Source organism: Leopardus geoffroyi, chromosome B4 (genome assembly GCF_018350155.1).
Source record: "Leopardus geoffroyi isolate Oge1 chromosome B4, O.geoffroyi_Oge1_pat1.0, whole genome shotgun sequence".
Taxonomy (NCBI): Eukaryota; Metazoa; Chordata; class Mammalia; order Carnivora; family Felidae; genus Leopardus; species Leopardus geoffroyi.
Genome location: NC_059341.1, coordinates 94,984,956 through 94,998,391, shown reverse-complemented (window position 1 = coordinate 94,998,391; position 13,436 = coordinate 94,984,956). Strand labels below are relative to the sequence as shown.

Below are 13,436 nucleotides of genomic sequence, written 5' to 3'. Positions count from 1 at the left end.
TCACTTCCCCCCTCCCCCAGGGAACATATACCTCAGCGTGAGTAGGAGATGGAAGATGAGAATTCCATTCAACCAGCCTCAGTTCCAAGGAGAGTGAGTCTGGCATTTAAAGGCACAACAGTAGAACTCCTTAAACAGCTTGGCTCCTAAACACAAGCCAAACATCATCTGCTGTTCAACTGAAAAACTTCCAATGACTTTCAGCATCCGGGCACATAGGCTTCCTGAGAAAGATACAATAAAGTGCCCCACGCGGTACCTCCCTAAGAGATTCTCAGTGGTCATTTCTACCCCACCAGTTTTCTCATTGGGTGCTGAGTTTAGGGCCGAACCTCCACATAAGCTCGCTGTGATGTGTTCATTACCCAAGGATTTACACTGGAGCATCCCGGAAGCACAATGGGGACAGAGCGCAAGGGTAGTAGTATGTACAACATACTCAGGTAACAGAGGTGAGGCAGCTGCAGAGAAGTGCCCTGGTGGCTGGGGGCCTGACCCCAACCCCAAATGCTGGCGGGACAGAGGGAAAGGCTCCTTTCTAATCTGATGTTGGGCTTCCTATTTCTTGTTCTCAGTCTCCACAGGGCTCCCTGCCAAGGGAGCAGTGTCCCTTGAAGTACATTCTGAGGAAAGTGACTCTGGACTCGGTATTAGCTGAACACAAAGCCAGTGCTCATCGGGGAGAGAACTCATAGACACAGGCGCATTCTTGCCTCTTTTATTTGGTATTTCTCCTGATGTACAGTTTTTTTAAATTTTAATGTTTATTTTTGAGAGAGACAGACTATGAGTTGGGGAGGGGTAGAAAGAGAGGGAGACACAGAATCTGAAGTAGGCTTCAGGCACTGAGCTGTCAGCACAGGGCCTAACGCGGGTCTTGAACTCAGGAACTTCAAGATCAAGACCTGAGCCAAAGTTGAACACTTAACTGACTGAGCCACGCAGGTGCCTCCGTTTTTTTGTGTGTTTTTTTTTAATATTTTTATTTATTTTTGAGAGAGAGAGAGAACAAGTGGGGCAGGGACAGAGAGAGAGGGGGACACAGAATCCAAAGGAGGCTCTAGGCTCTGAGCTGTCAGCGCAGAGCCCAACACAGGGCTCGAACCCACAAACTGTGAGATCATGACCTGAGCCAAAGTTGGATACTAACCGACTAAGCCACCCAGGTGTCCTCCCCCAACTTTTTTTTTTTAAATCAACTTTTGGTCCCTTGTAGCTGTTAGAGGTTTTCCCAAGCAGTGAGGGGATTTGATCTTCTTCTCAGCCATCTCTTCCCCACACCAAGAGAATTTACCAACTAGGGCTTAGCTGCCTATTCTTCTACTCACCGACCTGCCCTTTTCCTTAGAGGGGTGAACCTTTTATCTCCCCTCTCTGTGGAGCTGCCCCCATTATTCCGTGTTCCATGCAGCTTGCTCAGGAGCTGACCTCAGACTGAGGTCAATAGCTGGAAATAGCAGGAGGGCTCCAGGCGGCCTCTGCCCGTGGCAGGAGACAGCCAGCCTGCCGGGGACTACGAACGGCAGCTGTGGCCGCACAGACCCGCGTGGAGAGGCTAGAGTTTCCCCAGTGGGAACGACACAGAAATGACATGCTGTTCCTGGGTTGTCTGGATGGGACATTCCTCCAAGGCCTGAGCCAACGGGGCCCGGTCAGGCATGGTTGCCTAGTGTCAGAGCCCCTGCGTCTCAAATGATTCGCACTGTCATTGAGCCAGGGAGAATTCTGAGTGTACAGTTCACCCAAAGAAGCAGGTCAGAAAGAGGAACGAATACAGGTTTACGATGTCTGAGTGCTAGCATGGGGCCGGAGTTTATAGCAGTGACGAGAAAGATGACCTGACATCATTGGCTTTGTACCTTCTTATTCTTTCCGTATTTGCACAGTTTAAGGAACTCACGGTGGTGGAGGTCCCCATGGAGCCGCTGATGCCTTAGTAAAATATTGCCGACTGAAGATACCCACCGGGGCCAAATAGACAATAACTGAGTGAAGCAGGCTCAGTGTAGGGCAATAGGGAGATGTGAAGACTGTGGTAAACTGGAGAATCCTAGATGAGTAAGAGCTATCAGGAAGTCAGATCCAGGCCACCAGCTTGCCACTGCGGCCCAAAGTTCTACATCTACCTCTGGCTCAGACAACTGAGTATGTTGTATGATTAAATAATATGGGGATTAAGAGCTGGGGGACAAGGTTCTATTCAGGCTCAAGTGCTTCCTAGCTGTGTGACCTAAGTCAAGTTACCTGACCCGCTTTAGCCTCTATTTCAGCAATGATAAAATGGCATTAATGCCCATACCTTCCTCACTGGGCTGTTTTAGAAATTAAATGAAATAGTGGGTATAAAGCAATTCACACAAGGCCTGATGCAAAGTTATGGCTCCATAATTGTTAACTGTAGTTTATTATTTAATGAAGAAGATCTGATTTTAGAACAAAAATAAGATTTGAGACTGTATAATATTTCTTCCTAAAAAGTATAAAAATGACTCCTCTCCTGAATCAAAGATCTGTAGATAATTCCTTAAACTTCCTGCCTTAAAAACTGAGTTGAGAAAAAAGCATATTGCAAACCCCACTTGCAGAGGCAAAGGCCCACAAGGGGACCAAAGGGGGGGCGGGGGTGGTTCTCAAGCAGCACTGCCCCAACCTGCCTCCAGGTGGCAGCATTTTAGCATGTTGAACTTCCCGGAAGTCCCTGGTCAGACCATCCAATTTCATCCACCCAAACCAAGGGTCATCATGATGTTTATCCCTGAGGGCTACTGGAGATTTGCAGACACACTAGAAATTGCCTCTGGGAGAGGAAGTTTGGGACACAGACAGGACTGGGGAGTAACCAGGGCCATGACTAGGGTGTGCAGGGCTCCTCTCTGTATAAACAATTTGAGTCACCCCAAATTGGCATGTCCTTTCTAGACACTGAATTTTGTGCCAAAAGAGGAAGCAGCAGCAGAAAAACAAAACTACACTCACCCCAGGAGTGATCCACTGGCCAGGCAGGTCCCTCCTGAAACCAGGGCCTGGCCACAGGGCACAGGACACCTTCATTAGCCTTAGGACCCCCTGCTCAGATGGCATGGCCAGCTTCACCCTCACCCCAGCCCCAGCACCGGGGAGGGACTTAAACATGAGAAACCAGAGGAAGGCATTCCAAAGCATGGAAGGGCTTGGGGTGGGAACAAGACTTCCTAGGGGCAGGGATCCCCGGGTCTAAGGTGATGAAGGGGAAAATAAAGGAAGTATGGGGTGGTGTGAGAGAAAAGGGGAAAAAGCAAAAATGAAGCAGGGTATCCCACATAATCCCCCAGGCCCGCTCAGTAACCCCGGTGCCTTAGGCTGCATACCTCCTCCTTTTTCTGAATGGCAGGCCCAATGCTCCCTCCTGTAACCCAAAGACATTACCAGATAGGAACTAAGGACAGCCCAGTCACACATAATTTATTTCTTTTAATTTTTTTTAAATGTTTATTCATTATTGAGAGACAGAGAGAGACAGAGCCTGAGCAGGAGAGGGGCAGAGAGAGAGGAAGACACAGAATCCGAAGAAGGCTCCAGGCTCTGAGCTGTCAGCACAGAGCCCAACGTGGGGCTGGAACTCACGAACTGTGAGATTGTGACCTGAGCTGAAGTTGGACGCTTAACTGACTGAACCGCCCAGGCGCCCCACACATAATTTATTTCTTAAAACTTTGGTTAACATTTCAAATCTCTTCCGAGTGGGTTGTTTACCAAAGAAAAACCTAGGAAATTGGCAGCTAAGGGTCTCATCGGGAGGGAAAACAATGCAATAAAGTGTTGTCTGAGATCAAGGGGTGGCTCAACAAGCCTCTCCAGATGTGCTCAGTGCCTGGGGACGTCAGTCAGGGTGAGGAAGTACATCAGGATGGGAACAGAGGAGGCAAGACTGCGCCAGTAAAAAAAATCTGACACACCGGTCTGAGCAGAGCTAGGGAGGTTTGGCGTATTTTGGGGCCCCTCAGATCCAGCTGGCCCTCTCTTCTTGAATGGATGGGACATTATGGAAAAGAGAGTCTCTTCATCTGCAGGACACCAAGGAACAGACAGACGTCTGAGGCTGCTGATACCCCAGTGTCACCAGGCTGGTTACAGAAACGTACTCACAGTGGGTCTCCATATCACTGATCAGTTCCTAGAAACTCGGGGTGGGAAGGAAATTTTGGTGTCACCTAGTTCATTACCCCATCGTGTGACAGAATTCTCTCTATGGTATCACTGCCAAGATTGTTCCCACCAGAACTCCTCCAGGGAAAGACAATTCGCCCCTGGAGCACTGCATGCTGGGACATCACTCAGTAGATGGCCTTCTCCACATCTGCCTCCTGGCAACCATTCTCATACCCCCTCTGGGTTCATACCTAGTTTGTCCATCCTTCTCCACACCGAGGACCACCCTCGGACATTTGAAGAATGCCATTATGTTGCATCTACATAAACCCCAACACACATACACACGCACGCGCCCACACACACACATACACACACACCGTTTCTTGAGACCAAATCTTGCCAAATAATTCTTTACATCTCGTGGTCCCTTCACCAACGTTCTCTCTCTCTACTGGAAGTGTCATAATTTAACAATGGCCCTACTCACACGTGTCCCCAGAAACAAACACAACACTCCTCATGTTTCTTCGCATTTTGTTTTTTCCACCAGCGCACAGGAGAGCAGCACAATCAGCTTCCTTGTTGCAGACATTTGGCCCCTATCCACATAACCCCATAACAGGGGGATCGTGCCTGCTCTGTTCACCGCTGTACCCCTTCTCCCCAGAGATTAGACCACTATCTGACACTGGGTGGTCACTCAAGAAGTATTCGCTTAGTAAATGAGTGACATTTTGGGAGTGTAGGCTCATTTTGGGTTTTGTTCTAGTAGTAGTTGGTGGTGGTGGTTGTTAATAGTCGGGAAGAACGGTTTTATTTGGGGCATAGTTAGCCCTATCCAAGTAAACACGTCAAATGGACAACCAGATATCAGACATGTCTGGAGATTAGAGGAGAGGACAGGGCCAGAGAGAGAGAGGGGAGTCACCAACTCACAGGAACGTGGCCCTTTTTCCACATGGCCTCCTGAGGCCAGTGACCATCAGCCTCTCCTCTGCCCCCCACACTCATCCCAAGCAGAAGAGCCCCCAGACTCATCCACCTTCTCCTTCTATCCCCATTATCCCTGGGAGATTCTAGTACTGAAGGGGAATTCTCGCCCTCCTTGCCCAAGGGAACGTCACAGGAAAGATCTGAATCAATCACATGTGCATTTCTGGGAGCAACACAGGCAGCTTCCACGACTGCTAGAGAAAGTCAGCCACTTCCAATGCTAAAATGAATTTCTTTCTCAGCACACGGCCGGGAACTTAGAGATCAGCAATCAAGGAAGGGGCATTTCCGTGCTGTCCCCTTACATCAGTCTCCAGAGGACAGGTGCACGATATTGGAGTCCTGGTGTCCCCTGGTAGGGTGGGCTCTGGAGGCCAGCAGTGCCCTCTGGTGGTCATAACAACACTGATGCTCATGAGAGTTAACACCAGGAGCCAGTTAGTGATCAGAATGACTACCCCTTGTCATGAGCATTTACCATGAGCCAGACTTGTAATAAAAATTTTACCCAGGGCACCTGGGTGGCTCAGTTAAACGTCCGACTCTTGGTTTCGGCTCAGGTCATGATCTCATGGGTTCGTGAGTTTGAGCCCCGCCTCGGGATCTGCGCTGACAGTGCGGAGCCTGCTTGGGATTCTCTCTCTCTGCCCTCCCCCACCCCCACTCCCACTCACGCTCCCTCTGTCTCTCTCAAAATAAATAAACTTAAAAAAAATTTACCCAGATTATCCCCTTAAATGCTCATTCTAACCTTATCAAGCCCTACTACTCTGTTTGCCCACATTATAAGTGAGGAAATTGATCACAGCAATTAGATGATTTTCCCTAATAAGTCACAAAGGGCAGAGGAAGTTGGCTGGTCTGTTCCTGTCCCCTTCAAACGCCTCAAAATAGACATGAGCCACCCCAGAAGGAAAGGGGGGAATTTAAAGAACATATATTTTCCATTGTAAAAGTAAACACAGTAACTATTTTGGAAAAATTGGAAGGAAAAATAAATATCCCCAAGTCAAAACAACTGATAGCATTTTAACGTGCTTCCTTTCAATCTCTTTTTTTTCTCCTTTCCATCTTTTTTCCCCCTAACTGTATTCAAGGTATAGTTATAAATTCTCCAATGACAAATATTCTTAAAGATTTTTTTTCTCCAAGAATTTTCTGTTCTTAGATGTAAATTTCACATTTCCTAGTCAAAGCAACAGGTATTTACTTGAATTTCCAGGAAGAATCTGGCCCAGAGGTCCTCGCCAGGACTTCTATGTCCCAGCCTGCCCAAGTGCGCTTACCGGAGAGCCAGCGTTGCTATAGAGACAGAGTGTGGCCATGGAACCTCAGGACAGGTCAGGGCCAGTCAGCCAAGTGCACTGCCCTCAGGGCAGGTGTCGAGGGTGAACTTCAGGGACTTGTGCCTGGCTCCCTTCCAGCAGAGGTTAGCACCGAGCTCTGAGCACGGCAAGCTCCCAGACAGCCATCTACAGGACTTGAGATTCTTGGCAAGTTTCCTTCTGGCCGCCATAGGGACATGGCCATGTGGCAGCCCTCTCCGCGAATCTGTTTCACTGACCAGAATGGCTACCATTTATCATGAGCATAATGTTTTTTGGAAAGTGTGTCTACCTCTCCAGAAGCTCCTGTGCCTCTACCTTAGAAGTAAGATACTCCCCTCCAGAGTAGTCCCTGTAGAGCTGTGGCATCTGAGGCAGACTCCCAACTCTGCCACTTACCAGCTCCATGACCTGAGCACGGCTGACCGTCTCAGAGCTGTTTCTTCATCTGGAAAATCAGGGTAACTCTTCAGATTCACAGAGTTGTTAGTAGAGGTAAATGGACATTTATCTGAGTACTGAGTACACAGTAAAAGCTCAATAAGTGGGGGCTACTGATCTGGAAACCTTCTCCAGGGAGATGGCTCATGAAGGAACGCGTAGAGCGGCTGTCTATGCAGCAGGTAGCTGGAGACCACGGGGTGAACAACTCATCATTCATCTGGAATGCCCGAAGTCTCACATCCTCTCAGTTCCATGCAAATGCCAGGGAGAGAGGCATACTGCCTGAATCCTTTCCTGCTCCTCCTTGCCTTTCTCCCCTCTTCCCTGGACCCTTTCCCAAGAACACAGGAAGGACTCTACCAGGGGCGATACTCAAATTATGTAAAAACTCAGACTGAAGAAGTATGACGTCAGCCATGGGGCTGAAAGAAGGTCCTGGAAGCCTTCTGTTGCACCAGACATCACCACCCTATTTTATAGATTTCAGGGAAGTAAGGGGTCTCAGGAGAGGGTCCAGAGAAGCTGGCACACTGGGGAGATTCCTCAGCAGACTCTAGGGAATGGTTCTTTACCAGCCAATATAGCAATGTGTTTACATTTTAACAACAAATATGACCACACCACCATGTGCCAACCAACTTGCCTCCAGTTGAGACCCTGAGAATGTCATTATGGGACCCTCCTCCCAAGAATGCAAAGGGCCAGAGAATGGATTAAGCCTATTTGGGGTTCATGCCCTGCTTGCAGAGTGAGTGAGTTGGGGAGAAGAGCTTTACTGCCTAAGAGGCTGCTTGAGTGTTAAAACGCCCCTAGCCCTGTCATTCCTCACTGCATGCCTGGCTGTTGCAGTGGGAAGAAGAGATCCAGGAGTGGGATGATCCCAAGTCAAACACCATGGTGAATTCCTGAGGTGGGATGTCAGGGTCGGTGACCCTCTAGCCTGGGCCTGAAAAAGAAGCACCACACCCAGTGCTGCGGTCCAGCACCAGCCCTTATGGTCATTCAGTCATTAATTCCACTAACACTCCCACATTAGGCGCCAGGTGCTGGCCTGAGGGCCGCGCAAACGACAGTGAGCAAGACAAGTAGCGTCTCTGCCCTCATGGAGCTCAGTCTAGCAGAGGAGCCAGACATAAAAGCCTAATACAGGGTGACAAGAGCTACAATAGGGAAAAGACAGGGTGCTAAGAGAGCAAAGGGGGACACCTAACCCAGAAGACTCACTGCAGGAAATAACGTGCCGGCCAAGATCTGAGGGCGGAGCGGGAGCTGGCCGTGTGAGATGGGAGAAGCAGGCAGCAGCCCGTGCAAACACTAGACACTGCCTGAGCCCCCAGAACAGAACAGTTGACATGAACTTCAACATAATCATTTTGATGTGTCAAGATTGGGGTGCAATAAATGTTTAACTTGTGAGACTAACTTCTTGCTTAACCAGAGAATGGTCTGGAAAGACTATAACCCTGTAAGTCTAAATTTCCAAGCCAAAGATGCAGGTTGGCAGGGAGACCAGGTTGGGAGGGAGGCAGTGTCGCAAGTGTTGGATATTGGTGTCACCCGAACGCATGTTCAAGCCCCACCCAACTCTACTTCTTAGCTGGGTGACTTTAACTGAGTCAGTTCAACCTCTCTGGGCTATAACTCGCTCATCTGAAAATGGAGAACGATGCTGGTACCTACTCTGTAGCACAGTAGTAATCAAATGAGAGAGTATATGAAGTCCTCAGCATGGGAAAGAGCATGGGGCCAACTCTCATTATTAAAAAATGGATGCTCAGTCCATTCAGCGTCCGACTCTTGGTTCCAGCTCAGGTCATGATCTTGCTGTTCATGAGTTCAAGCCCTGCATTGGGCTCTGCACCAACCGTGTGGGAGCCTGTTTAGGATTCTCTCTCTCTCCCTCTCTGCTCCTCCCCTGCTCTCTCTCTCTCTCTCTCTCAAAATAAATAAATAAAGACTTAAAAAAATAATAAATAGGGGCACCTAGGTGGCTCGGTCAGTTAAGTGTCTGACTTTGGCTCAGGTCACCATCTCACAGTTTGTGAGTTTGAGCCCTGCACTGGGTTCTTTGCTGTTAGTACGGAGCCTGCTTTGGATCCTCAGTCTCCCTGTCTCTCTCTCTGCCTCTCCCCCGCTTGCGCACACACACTCCCTCTCTCTCTCTCTCTCTCTCAAAAATAAAACTAAAAAATAAACATTAAATAAATAATGAAATAAATCATGGAATCCACCCCCAACATAAACATCACTTTGTGCCCAAGAATCTCAGGTGTTTTTGAGAACAGAAATGCGACCTAATCCAAACATCATATAGCTTGTATTTATTGAGAGTTCACACACGCCAGCCCTGTCCTACATGCCTTATGTGGGTGGTGTTACTGCATTCTCATGACAACCCAATAATAAAGGTGCCCCTGTTTTCCAGGTTTTGCAAACTAGGAAACCAAGGTGAAGAGGTCTAGTAACTTGCCTCAGGTCATCAAAAGCTTCAAAAATGTAGAACACTGACAATACCAAATGCTGGCAAGGATGTGGAGCAACAGGAACTCTCATTCATCGCGGGTAAGAATGCAAAATGGTACAGCCACTTTGGAAAACAGTTTGACAGGTTTTGACAAAACTAAGCATTCTCTTCCCATAAGGTCCAGCGATCGTGCTCCTCGGCATTTACCCAAAGAAGCTGAAAACTCTATTCAAAATTGCCAAAAAACAAAAACAAAAACTGGGAAGTAACCAAGATGTCCTTTAATCAGCGGAGGGATAAACTATGATACATCCAGACACTGGAATGGTAGCTGGCGCTGACGAGAAATAAGCAATCAAGCCATGGAAAGGCATAGAGGAAATTTAAAGGCATATTACTAAGTGAAAGAAGCCAATCTGAACAGACTACATACGGTATGATTCCAACCATTTGACATTCTGGATAGGGTGAAACTACGGAGACGGCGAAAAGATTAGTGGTTGCCTGTTAAGGGAGAGGGAGAGATGTGTAGGCAGAGCACAGAGGATTTTTAGGGCAGTGAATCTACTCTGTATGAAACTACAATAGTGGATGCATCACCGCACATCGCCCCAAACCCATAGAAAGTACCACCCCCAGAGCAAATCCCAGTGAGACTCTGAACTTTGGGCACTAACGACACGTCAGTGTGAGCTCATTGATTTTAACAAATGTACCGACCGCCGCGTGGGGGATGTCCATAGGGGATGCGGCATGTTCACGCGTGGGGAAGGGGGTATATAGGAACTCTCTGTACCTTCTGTTCAATTTTTCTGTGACCACAAAACTCTAAAAAATTAAGTTTACTAATTAAAAAAAAACAAAAACAAAAACCACAAAAAACAAGCTTCAAACCCAGGAAGTGGGGCTCTAGAGCACATCTCTTTAACCACTAGACTATACTAACCTCCAGCTTCTAGCGGAAAGAAAAGTCCAACTTTGGGTAGAAGGACAAAAGAAAAAACAGGTACATGTGAAGGGAAACAAAGAGATTGCCGGGGTTTGGAATGTACTCACGGCTCAGGACGCCAAGCTTTCCTAATCCTTTCTAGAGGGCCGGCCAGGCTTCCAGGCTGATGATGCCGACTCCCGCCTCACACGGAGTGTTTGACAAGAGGCACCTGACATGTGGCCTGAGGCCAGCATCCCCTGGGCCCTTTGGTCTGGAAAACAGCTGTGAGTAATTGGGGCACCGGGAGGAGAGAGTTTTATCAGCTGGCCTGTCCCGAGGCTGCCGGGAAGACTAATGTGCTGGTGCAGACATGCCTCCGGAAACTGCCCTATTTTTAGAGAAGGGCATTCTTTCACGGGCTGTGCTTCTGACAAAGGAGCAGGGTAGCCCTCTGCCCAAGGGGCAGCCAGCGAACATCAAGCCACGTCCACTGGTTTGCCTGACGTGGGGCTCGTTTTTCTGCAGGTGTGTGGACCACCATCCAAAGCATTTTACCAAAGGAGTTATAAGGTGCTCACTTGGGGAGCCTGGGTGGCTCAGTTCGTTAAGCGTCTGACTTCGGCCCAGGTCATGATCTCTCACTTTGTGGGTTTGGGCCCCACGTCCGACTCTTGTGCTGACAGCTCGGAGCCTACTTCAGATTCTGCATCTCCCTCTCTCTCTGCCCCTCCCCTGCTTGCACTCTGTCCCCCAAAAATAAATATTTAAAAAAAATAAAATGCTTGCTCACTCTCCAGCTGAGAGAACCCAGTGTAATGCTGATTTCTGCCCCTGGAAAGGGAACATACAGACGTTGTAAGGTACTGTTCAAACGGTAGCATCTTGCCAACGTTTCAAAGAATACCATTCAAGGTCAATACAAAGCTGTCTTTGCTGTAAAGGGGCAAATGTCTGCAAGGGAGACCATAAGATTAATTTCTGTTTTAATACACCCTGCTGGGAGGAGATGTTGGGGGAGTCCATAGTGGACCAAAAGGATATAGGCTTGGCCCAGTAGGCTTTGGGTCTCCCCAACCCCAAATCAGGAAACCAGCTAGGGCCCAGGAACTGAGAGAAATAACACCAGGGCTGGCCCAGGGCTCCACTCTCTTGATCATGCATTAGGACTCCCTGGAGTAATCCCAGCCCAAGAGCTAATAATAACACTAATAATAAAAGGATAATAATATCAACCATTTTTTTAAGTGCCTTCTATGTGTAAGACACTTTAAACACATTATGTCCTGGCAGCCTCATGCAGTGGGTATAATTACTCCAGGTTTGCAGGTGAGTGAACTGAGGCTCAGAGAAGGGAATGGCAGAAATATGTTAAAAAAAAAAAAAGAAAAAGTAAAAAAGGAATGCTGGGTCAAGGTCTTGCCATCTTAACCTAGTGTCTGGAATTTAAAACAAAAACAACGCCGTTTTTCTCAAGCACAGTCCCCGCCCCATTCACCCGCCCTGACCTGCATTTGCCATGAAATGTCATGCGGAAATCTCCACTGCCAAGCTGGATGGGAACCTTAGGGACCATCTCGTCCAACCCTCTGGTCTCCAGCTGAGGGAAAGGAGAGCATGAGAAGTTAAACAACTTGCCCACGAGCACACAGCCGTTTAGAGAAGTTCGAACACAGATCCCTGGAGTCCACGTAGGGGTCTCTCCCATAGCACCAGCCCACCCATCGGTGTGACTCAGGATTCACACTGAGCCCCACTATCTGAAAGACACCCTCGATCGGGGAACACCGAACGAATGCTCCTCCTCCCTCCAAAAGCAGATGGGAGGAACTCTCCAACTGGAGAAAAACACAGCTTGCCCTGGGCCTCTGGGGAGCCCAAGTTGGTTTGTGGCCTTACAGAGCTAGATGTCTCCAGACCCCCAACAATCTACTCACAGAATGTACCCCCATAATCACATAGCTGCTCTTCTGTCATTCTCTCATGTAAACACACTTCCTCAGGGGAGTGTCACAGATGTCTACCCGCAAAAACTTGTGGCCGGTGGTCTTTTGCGAACTCCTCCAGAGTCCCTCCTTCTCCAACATGACACCTGCTGGGCTTCACTTGGACGAAAGAAATCCCGGCAAGCTAGAGAGGGAGGAGTGAGCTTCCATGGTCAGCCCCTCCAAATCAGAACCCCCGTTCCAATTTGTCCCATCCCAGTGTCCGTTCAGCAGTTGTGTGGGGAGGAGCAGTTGACATCAAGGAGAGACGATGTCACAGCCTTCAGCTTTGCCCATGTTCCCTTACCTCTCCATGCCATGATGATCTGAAGGCACAGCACAGCCACCAAGATCAGCTTCACTGTCCTTGTTCGGTGGCTGCTCTCTACTCACCATTGGTTGCAAAGTTGTGAGGTTGCTCCATCCATTCCAGGAGGTTCTAAGTTAGCAGCAAGTTTAATGATGCGGTTGGAGCTGACCACAGACTTGGGCAGATATTGACATTCCTTAAAGATGTGACATCGTACCAAGCAAGTACTGATGAGAGAGAAAGTACGCAGCAGGGGAAGGGGGAAAGCTGACCTGTATTAAGCTTCTAGTATGTTCTGGGCATTTACTATCACTTAAACCTCACCATGACATTCTTATCATCTCCATTTGACAAAAGGAGAAAGACCTTCAAAGGTATTGAGCAACCTCTCCAAGGCCATCCAAGCAGGAAATGCTAGAACTGAAACTCCACCCCAGACCCTCCAAACTACCAACCCACATATGCTAGACGTTCCCATGGCAGGCACCGCTGGTTTCCGACCTAACCTGTCTGTTCTTCCTTGCTAACAGAACCGTGGTTGCATTGAGGCAGCAATGTGCCCAGTTCCAGGTGGTACCAGAATTTAGCAGCGTCAACCATCCTGTGAAATCACTTCTAGCTACTGGGACTGATGTTTGAGCCGCAGTTCAGAATCCATTTCCTTCCTCATAGAAACCATCCTATATACAGAATCAGTAAGACTGCAATCACTGTATCATCACCGTACTTTCGTTGTTTTCTGGAATAAGCCAACCTGAGATGTCACCATTTATAGTATCATTTCTACTGGAAAATGCATGGAAGATTCACCCACTGCCCGACCCCTACTCTGCAAAAAACAAACAAACAAACAAAC

The 13,436-nt window shown here is 48.3% G+C and overlaps 1 protein-coding gene across 1 annotated transcript in view; it reads right to left on the bottom strand.

Annotated features, from left to right (window-relative positions):
- LOC123592207 (RAB3A interacting protein) overlaps positions 1-10,506 on the bottom strand; it is a 144,796-nt gene extending 134,290 nt beyond the window's left edge. Inside the window, exon 1 of the mRNA XM_045467244.1 lies at positions 10,414-10,506. The gene's annotated coding sequence lies outside the window, so the exon portion shown is untranslated. The remainder of the gene's footprint in view (positions 1-10,413) is intronic.
- Positions 10,507-13,436: the final 2,930 nt, after the last annotated feature.